Source organism: Macrobrachium rosenbergii, chromosome 56 (genome assembly GCF_040412425.1).
Source record: "Macrobrachium rosenbergii isolate ZJJX-2024 chromosome 56, ASM4041242v1, whole genome shotgun sequence".
NCBI classification, from domain to species: Eukaryota; Metazoa; Arthropoda; class Malacostraca; order Decapoda; family Palaemonidae; genus Macrobrachium; species Macrobrachium rosenbergii.
Window position 1 is genome coordinate 54,888,736 of NC_089796.1, and position 10,000 is coordinate 54,898,735.

Genomic DNA, 10,000 nt, shown 5'->3' on the forward strand with positions numbered 1-10,000 from the left:
AGAAATAAATTTCTGACTCACATCAGGATCGAACCCCGTCTCTCAAAGGAAAGGCCCTGGCCTTTCATTTCACAGACTGGGTTCGATCTCGATGTGAGCCATAAGTTTATTGTTTCAGAGAAATAAATTTCTGACTCAAATCGGGATCGAAACCTAGTCTCAAAAATAGAAGGCCCTGACTGTGGTTCGATCCCGATGAGTCAGAAATTTATTTCACTGAAACTACATTTCATTTGAGAGACTGGAGTCAGATCCCGATGTGAGTCAGAAGTTTATTTTTCTGAAACACGTGCTCATATGTTAATTAGTTCCATCATATTCACGCTGAAAGGGTAATTCGAATGAAATGCTCCCAATTGGTGGGTCGGGAAATTGGGTAAAACTCGCTGGTACGTTAGGCGGCAACCTGGCTAAGGAAAACCTCAGGTACAGAAGTGCTTATATTGCAACTTCTTTTATGACGTGTGTGAGTCATCTGGTAGCGACCAGCTCTTTCATTTGAGAGACTGGGGTTCGATCCCCATGTGAGTCAGAAATTATATATATATATATATATATATATATATATATATATATATATATATATATATATATATATATATTATTATATATACCTTTATATATATATATTTTATTGTTTATTACTTTTATTCAGTATTTTGACGTTTCTCCATTGACAGTACCATCGTGCGCAAAAAGTCCGTTCCCTTGGCCATCCAGAGAGTGAACGCGAATCCAGTGACTATGAAACACCGAAGCAGTTGAACAAGTAACCAGTGGAAGACCCAACAGATGTCGCACCGTGAGGACATACAGGAACATGAAGGAGGAGTGGGAAGCAACAATTTTCTTGAGCATAGGTAAAGTTCCTATATTTCAGTACCGTTAAGAAAGTGAACGTAAAGTTTTGTTGTTGACGATACTGAGTTTGAGTGTAAAATGTGCAGTTAAGAAAATATGCAGAAGTAAATCTGAGAAGAAAAGTGCTTAGGAAGTCAGTATTCATGAATTAGTGTTTCCTATAGATTATTATATCTTATCAAGACATGACTGTCCACAAGATCGATACAAAACATTTCAGCTTCAGTGTTTACGGTTTATAAAATACGATCATCTGTAGGGAGTACTAATTCATGAATACTGACTAACTAAACAAAACCCTTACGATCACTTTCTTAACGATATTAGAATATGGAGACTTTACTCTATGCTCAAGAAAAATATCCACTCCTCCTCCCTGTTCCCATATGCCCTTACTGTGCAACATCTGTTGGGTCTTCCATTTGTTACTTGTTCAACCGCTTTCGGTGTTTCATCAGCTGGATTCGTGTTCACTCTGGATGGCCAAGGAACGGACTTTTGTGCACGATAATTGCCAGATAACGGAGAAATGTGTCAAAATATTGAGTAAAGGTAATAAAACAAAAACTTTGCCTATTATTTTCCGTTTTTATAACATTGCTCTGATTTTTTTTTTCATTTAAAGGGGGTGTTCGGAGTTTTTTTTGCGGTGTGTTTCAGCATTGTTTAAATGATATAAGGGTTTTACTACAATGAGTCTTAGTTCAGCCCTGTTAGTTTCTTAATTGGTGGCTATTGGATGAGAATAAAAACCAACCTATTTGTATGGTATTTTGGTGTTATGTTTATTGTTATTGTTGTAATGGACACGCATGTGTCAAACATTGAAATCTTATAAATCGGCCACAAATAGTCCAGTGGTGTGTAATTTAATTGAGGTTGTTTTATTGCAGAAAACAGGAAAATTAAAAGCTGTAATGAAGGAGCAGCAGACATAATAATGACGACTGTAATGGCAAAAGCTTTAGACGCGAATGTATTCCTAATGATTATACTGTAATTTCTCCAGCCTGCTATGTCTTTCGAAGTCCACCAAAAGCTTTGTTGAAGCCAAGTTAAATAGCCATTTTATTATCTTTGTGTGAGGTCTTTGTTTTAATATTCCCGTTCTACATAAGTTATATAATCCTTTGAAATTTTCAGTATTAATTTTGCAGTGAGATTCAGTCAAATGTCTTATTCAGCGCCTCCAGCCATGGATGTACTTGGCATAAAGATGTTTCACCATCAGTTTTAGATTATCTGTTTTTAACGTCAGCTTTTTAATTGCTATTTAAATAATTTTGAATGTCATTAACTGTTTAACCTTAATTTTCTTCGATGGGTAGGTATCAAAGATTTTTGTAACATTCGGTTACAGAGATATGAAATGTATCTTCTCATTAGTGGAATAGCAGTGTTCCACTGATATTTTTTTCAATATCTTCTCTTGAAGAGAATAAGCAGACAGTGCCTTTCGCCTGCTTTATTTCCCTGTGCTGCTCTGGAAGTTCTTTTCTCTTCCCTCTATTCAGTTTTGCCTCGTTGGTGTGAAATTGCTTGTCATTCCTTCTGCCCAGGTTCTTTTGTCTTGCCGTTTTCCTCGTCTGTTTCTTACCTGATGGTCATTGTAATTTATTATTCGTTCTTATACTAAGTTCGCGCAAGTGACCAGTTTGTCAATTTTCATTTCATTTGTCGTGAATACTGTAATTTATAAACTCTCTCTCTCTCTCTCTCTCTCTCTCTCTCTCTCTCTCTCTCTCTCTCTCTCTCTCTCTCTCTCTCTCTTCTTCTTCTTCTTCTTCTTCTTCTTCTTCTTCTTCTTCTTCTTCGTTTTAACGTGCTCTCTCTCTTGAATTTTGTAGCCTCTAATCAAACGTGCGTGTAAAGTATGTCAGCAGAGGTTTTGCTCTCCTTTTTTTTTAATTTTAGGGATGTGTGTTTGTGTTTGTTTCTGTGTGTAAGAGTGTCATTGTTCGGATAGCTTATTATTGTTCGGATTGCTTATTATGGGTCACTGATGTAAGTTCATCAGATCATGTCACTATTAAATCGAATGTAAATTTTGTATATCTGAAGAAAAATATTCCTTGGTCCTTAACTCGGCCCGATTAAAGAAGTTATTTTTTACGTGAAATGTAGTTAGAATGTGTGGTTATCGTTTTTCAGACTTCTTTTACTCTTGAGGACAAAATTATCCTGAAGAAGTCGTTCTAACTATTAATCTCCTTTGTAAAACGAAATATTATAAAATCCTTGTGATTACAAATTTCTGTAAATCTGCGTTAAATTTCTGACATTAATATGCATATATTATAGAATTTATAGCTTCAAGAAAACTTATTTGATGAACTTTGCATTCATACATGATCACATTTAAGGATTTCATCATCTTGCAGAATGCCTACGCTTACATTTGCGTCCATCCTGTAGAGTCAGACAGTGAAAAACATAGGTTCAAAAGTCTTCTGGTGTCGTTAGTTATTTGAAACCAAGACAGGAAACTAAAGGTGTCTTTAGTTATTTAAAACGAAGACAGAATTCTAAAGGTGTCATGAGTTATTTGAAATGAAGACAGAATACAAAAAGTGTCGTGAGTTATTTGAAACGAAGACAGAATACTAAATGTGTCATGAGTTATTTGAAACAAAGAAAGGAATACAAAAGGTGTCAGGAGTTATTTGAAATGAAGACTGAATAATAAATGTGTCGTGAGTTATTTGAAACGAAGACAGAATACTAGGGGTGTTGTGAGTTATTTGAAACGAAGACCGAATACTAAAGGTGTCGTGAGTTCTTTGAAACAGAGACAGAATACTAAAGGTGTTGTGAGATATTTGAAATGAAGACCGAATACTAAAGGTGTCGTGAGTTAATTGAAACAAAGACAGAATACTAAAGGTGTTGCGAGTTATTTGAAATGAAGACTGAATACTAAAGGTGTCGTGAGTTATTTGAAATGAAAACCGAATACTAAAGGTGTCGTGAGGTATTTGAAACAAAGACAGAATATTAAAGGTGTCGTTACTTATTAGAAACAAAGACAGAAAACTAAAGATGTCGTGGGTTATTAGAAACAGAGACGGAATACAAAAGGTGTCATGAGTCATTTGAAACAAAGACAGAATACTAAAGGTGTCGTGAGTTATTTTAAACGAAGACAGAATACTAAAGGTGTTGTGAGTTATTAGAAACAAATACAGAATTCTGAAGGTGTCTTGAGTTATTTGAAATGAAGTCAGATTACAAAAGGTGTCGTGAGATATTTGAAATGAAGACACAAAACTAAAGGTGTCATTAGTTATTTGAAATGAAGACAGAATACTAAAGGTGGCGTGGGTTATTTGAAACGAAGACAGAAAACTAAAGTGTCGTGAGTTATTTGAAATGAGGACAGAATACTAAAGATGTCTGGGGTTATTTGAAACGAAGACAGAATACTATAGGTGTCATGACTTATTTGAAACGAAGACAGAATACTAAAGGTGTCATGAGTTGTTTGACACGAAGATAGAATACTAAAGGTGATATGAGTTATTTGAAATGAAGACACATTGCAAAAGGTGTCGTGGGTTTGAAATGAAGACAGAATACTAAAGGTGTCGTGAGTTATTTGAAATGAAAACAGAATACAAAAGGTGTCGTGAGTTATTTGAAACGAAGACAGAATACTAAAGGTGTCATGAGTTACTTGAAACGAAGGCAGAAAACTAAAGGTGGCGTGAGTTATTTGAAACGAAGACAGAAACCTAAAGGTGTCGTGAGTTATTTGGAACGAAGATAGAATATAAAAGGTGTCGTGGGTTATTTGAAACGAAGACAGAAAACTAAAGGTGTCGTGAGTTATTTGGAACGAAGATAGAATATAAAAGGTGTCGTGAGTTATTTGAAACGAAGACAGAAAACTAAAGGTGTCATGAGTTACTTGAAACGAAGGCAGAAAACTAAAGGTGGCGTGAGTTATTTGAAACGAAGACAGAAAACTAAAGGTGTCGTGAGTTATTTGGAACGAAGATAGAATATAAAAGGTGTCGTGGGTTATTTGAAACGAAGACAGAAAACTAAAGGTGTCGTGAGTTATTTGGAACGAAGATAGAATATAAAAGGTGTCGTGGGTTATTTGAAACGAAGACAGAATACTAAAGGTGTCGTGGGTTATTTGAAATGAAGACAGGAAACTAAAGGTGCCATGAGTTATTTGAAACAAAGACCGAATACTAAAGGTGTCTTGAGTTATTTGAAACGAAGACAGAATTCTAAAGGTGTTGTGAGTTATTTGAAACGAAGACAGAATACAAAAGGTGTTATGAGTTATTTGAAACAAAGACAGTATACTAAAGGTGTCTTGAGTTATTTGAAAAGAAGACAGAAAACTAAAGGTGTCATGAATTATTTGAAACATAGACAGAAAGCTAAAGGTGTCATGAGTTAATTGAAATGAAGACAAGAAACTAAAGGTGTCGTGAGTTATTTGAGTCATTAGATATTTGAAGACAGAATACTAAAGATGTCGTGAGTTATTAGAAACAAATACAGAATACTAAATGTGTCGTGAGTTATTTGAAATGAATACAGAATACTAAAGGTGTCGTGGGTTATTTAAAATGTATACAGAATAGTAAATGTGTCGTAAGTTATTTGAAACGAAGGCAGAATACTAAAGGTGTTGTGAGTTATTTGAAACGAAAACAGAATAGTAAAGGTGCCATGAGTTATTTCAAACGAAGACAGAGTACTAAAGGTGTCGTGAGTTATTTGAAACAGACAGATTACTAAAGGTGTCGTGAGTTATTTGGAACAAAGACAGAATACAAAAGGTGTCGTGAGTTATTTGAAACGAAGAAAGAATACTAAAGGTGTCGTGAGTCATTTGAAACGAAGACAGAAAACTAAAGGTGTCGTGAGTTATTTGAAATAAAGACAGAATACTAAAGGCATTCTGGGTTATTTGAAACGAAGACAGAATACAAAAGATGTGAGTTATTTGAAACAAAGAAAGAATACTAAAGGTGTCGTGAGTCATTTGAAACGAAGACAGAAAACTAATGGTGTCTTGAGTTATTTGAAATGAAGACAGAATACTAAAGGCTTCATGAGTTATTTGAAACGAAGACAAAAAACTAAAGGTGTGGTGAGTTATTTGAAGCAAAGACAGAATACTAAAGGCGTTATGGTTATTTGAAGTGAAGACAGAAAACTAAAGGTGTCGTGAGTTATTTGAAACGAAGACAGAATACTAAAGGTGTCGTGAATTATTTGAAAAAAGGAAAGAATACTAAAGTTTTCATGAGTTATTTGAAACGAAGACAGGATACTGAAAGTGTCGTGAGTTATTTGAAATGAAGACAGAATACAAAAGGTGTTGTGGGTTATTTGAAACGAAGACAGAATACAAAAGGTGTCGTGAGTTCTTTGAAACGAAGACAGAATAAAAAAGATCTTGTGTGTTATTTGAAAAAAAGACAGAAATCTAAAGGTGTCATGAGTTATTTGAAACGACTACAGAATACTAAAAGTTTCATGAGTTATTTGAAGCGAAAACAGAATACTAAAGATTTCGTGGGTTATTTGAAGCGAAGACAGAATACAAAAGGTGTTGTGAGTTATTTGAAACGAAGACAGAAATCTAAAGGTGTCATGAGTTATTTGAAACGATGACGGAATACTAAAGGTGTCGTGAGTTATTTGAAACGAAGACAAAAAACTAAAGGTGTCATGAGTTATTTGAAGTGAAAAGAGAATACTAAAGGTGTAGTGAGTTATTTAAAGTAAAGACAGAATACAAAAGGTGCCATGAGTTATTTGAAATGTAGAAAGAATACAAATGGTGTTGTGCGTTATTTGAAACCAAAACAGAAAACTAAAGGTGTCGTGAGCTATTTGAAACGAAGACAGAATACTAAGTGTGTCTTGAGTTATTTGAAATGAAGACTGAAAACTAAAGGTGTCGTGAGTTATTTGAAACAAAGACAAAAAACTAAAGGAGTCATGGGTTATTTGAAATGAAGACAGAATGTAAAAGGTGTAGTGAGTTATTTGAAACGAAGACAGAATACTAAAGGTGTCATGAGTTATTTGAAATGAAGACAGAATACTAAAGGTGTCTTGAGTTATTTGAAACGAAAACAGAGAACTAAAGGTGTCGTGGGTTATTTGAAATGAAAACAGAATACTAAAGGTGTCTTGAGTTATTTGAAATGAAGACAGAATACAAAAGGTATCTTGAGTTACTTGAAACCAAGACAGAATACTAAAGGTGTCGTTAGTTATTTGAAACCAAAACAGAAAACTAAAGGTGTCATGAGTTACTTGAAACGAAGTCAGAATACTATAGTTTTCGTGAGTTATTTGAAACAAAGACAGAATACTCAAGGTGTCATGAGTTATTTGAAACAAAGACAGAATGCTAAAGGTGTCGTGAGTTATTTGAAACGAAGTCAGAATACTGAAGGTGTCGTGAGTTATTTGAAACAAAGACAGAAAACTAAAGATGTCATAAGTTATTTGAAACAAAAACAGAAAACTAAAGGTGTCATGACTTATTTGAAATGAAGACAGAAAACTAAAGGTGTCGTGAGTTATTTGCAATGATGACAGAATACAAAAGGTGTTGTGAGTTATTTGAAACGAAGACATAAAACTAAAGGTGCCATGAGTTATTTGAACGAAGACAGAAAACTAAAGGGGTCATGAGTTATTTGATTTTATCGCAGTCTTTGTTCGCTAATCATTTTCAGAAAGAAATGAAGAAATCAATTTTCACCGCCGTGGTTAACCGATTAATCATTTTCGCCTTTCTACATACTATTTTCAAGAGCGAAAGGCCACGTGGGTTGCACTGCCTGTTCAGTAGAATGCATTATATATCTTGAACTTTAGACAAATCTCAGAAAATAAAAAAAATAATGAGGCAAAGTATGTACAAGGATGAAGTGATTGCTCAAAATGGAGAAAAGATTAATGAGGTTGATTCTTTCAATATTTAGGAACAAGAATATGCAGTTGTGTTGTAATGAAATACCTCAAGATTCAAATCAAACAATGGACAGGCTGAATAAGATTTGGAAATCAGATGGACGGAAATTGCTTATTAAAATAGGTAGTGAAACTATATTTAAAAGATTTTGTTGCTAACAAAACTTAGTTATAAAATATATATTCGGAGTCAGATGGCAGGAGAGAGAGAGAAATAAAGCCGCAAGGGAAATGACTGAGGTTCCGTAAGTAGATAAAAGTTGAAGCGGAAGTGGAGATGATCCGTCCATATCTATAATGACAGTGTCAGCTTTTTTTTTTTTTTTTTATACCTGAAGACTTAAGAAGACCAAGACCAGTTTGGATTACATCTACAAGACGGTGGGCTGGAGATGAGTGGAAATGAAAGCACTGGTTAGATAAGCAATGCAAAAGGCCTTTTGTACTGAACGGGTTAGGGGCGATGATGCTAAAGTTTGTGTTTGAATACTATTTCCATTTTGTGTTAATAGCTATTTTCTTTTATCTTTATTTTTGTCTTCCTCTCCTCTTTTTCTTTTACCAAATGTTGACTTGAATTGCATGAGCGTACAAGACTTTAGAAAATGGAGTCCCAGGTTCTCAAGAATTTCAATTTGCAAGGACTTTTCCCACTTAGCAGGTTGCCAGGTATTCCAGTCCTGTGCAATATGATGAAGAACCGGAAAGGGTGAAAATTATGGTTAAACGTTTATTATGTAGTGCCAAATACACACACATACATTATATATGTATATGTATTATATATATATATATATATATATATATATATATATATATATATATATATATATATATATATATATGTGTGTGTGTGTGTGTGTGTGTATATATATATATATATATATATATATATATATATATATATATATATATATATATATATATATATATATATATATATATATATATATATATATATATATATATATATATATATATATATATATATATAGTGGCATGTAGTTTGGGAGTGGCCATGTGGGCGGTTGCCTCGGGTAAAAAATTCTCAAATTCTCAAGGGTGCAAAATTTCAAAAGACAAATTAAGTCGGTAATATAATAGCAAGCCCTCTCTTCCATATTGGGTTTCAGTGTTGTACTTCTCCATAATTATGCAAAATTACTGCTGTGTAGTATTAACAGTGGAATGCACAAAAATTATTTTATTACAATTTTAGCATTTTTACCATTGAAAATACTAAATTGATTTTATTACATTTTATCATTATTACCTCTGAAGATACAGAAGTCACCATGGTAGTCTTTCATTGACTATTCAGTTACATTCGAAGTCCACTGATGTCATCAAAAACAGATTTGTGACTAGTTGTAAACAGATGACCTTAAACTGGGGAGTAACTACGGTCGACTATCAATAAGACAAGTATTCGACAATGCCGCAACTATGGCTGGATAAGTTAATGGTGTACAGAAACGTATTTGGATGCGAATCCTAAAGCAGTGTTTGTGTCATGGAACAATCACTTACTCTGTCTTGCTGGTGCATATGCAGTTATTGTTGCGACACAATCTGTGACTTTCTTTGCAACTATGGAAAAGGTGTACACATTCTTCTCAAGTCTAGCCGTTGGTGGGATGTGCTAAAGGAACTTGTACCAATTCATGTAGTACAGTCGTGTGGAACAAGATGGAGTTCAAAGCATGAAGCTGTACATTTACTTGCTGAGCACAATGAAGAAATAATAGAATCTTTGGAAGTTTTGAGATGGGCCACAACAGACCTCTGAAGCCAGAGGCGATGCAGGGAGTGTGTTAGTCTACACCAAGAACTTTCGTTTATTCTCATTCTCTTATTTTTGAAGCTCAATACTAACCGAAATGAATGATGTTCAAGTCTACCTGCAGTAAGAAGGATTTGCGCTTGATTAGTGAGCGCAAAAGTTGAAAGCATTGGCTTTATTTTGCTAAGAAAAACGAGACTAGCATCAAAGCCAACTGAGAAGTCTCTGTAGATGTGCAAAACGTACGACTTTCTACAGAGAGAGGAATTGGAAGACATAAAATTTCTGGTGAGCAGAGTTGTGATGCTTACATACCCTAAGTACGAGAAACACGCAGAGAACAACTGGAAGGACTTGATCTACTTAAAGCAGAAAATACAAAACGTACATAAAAAATGA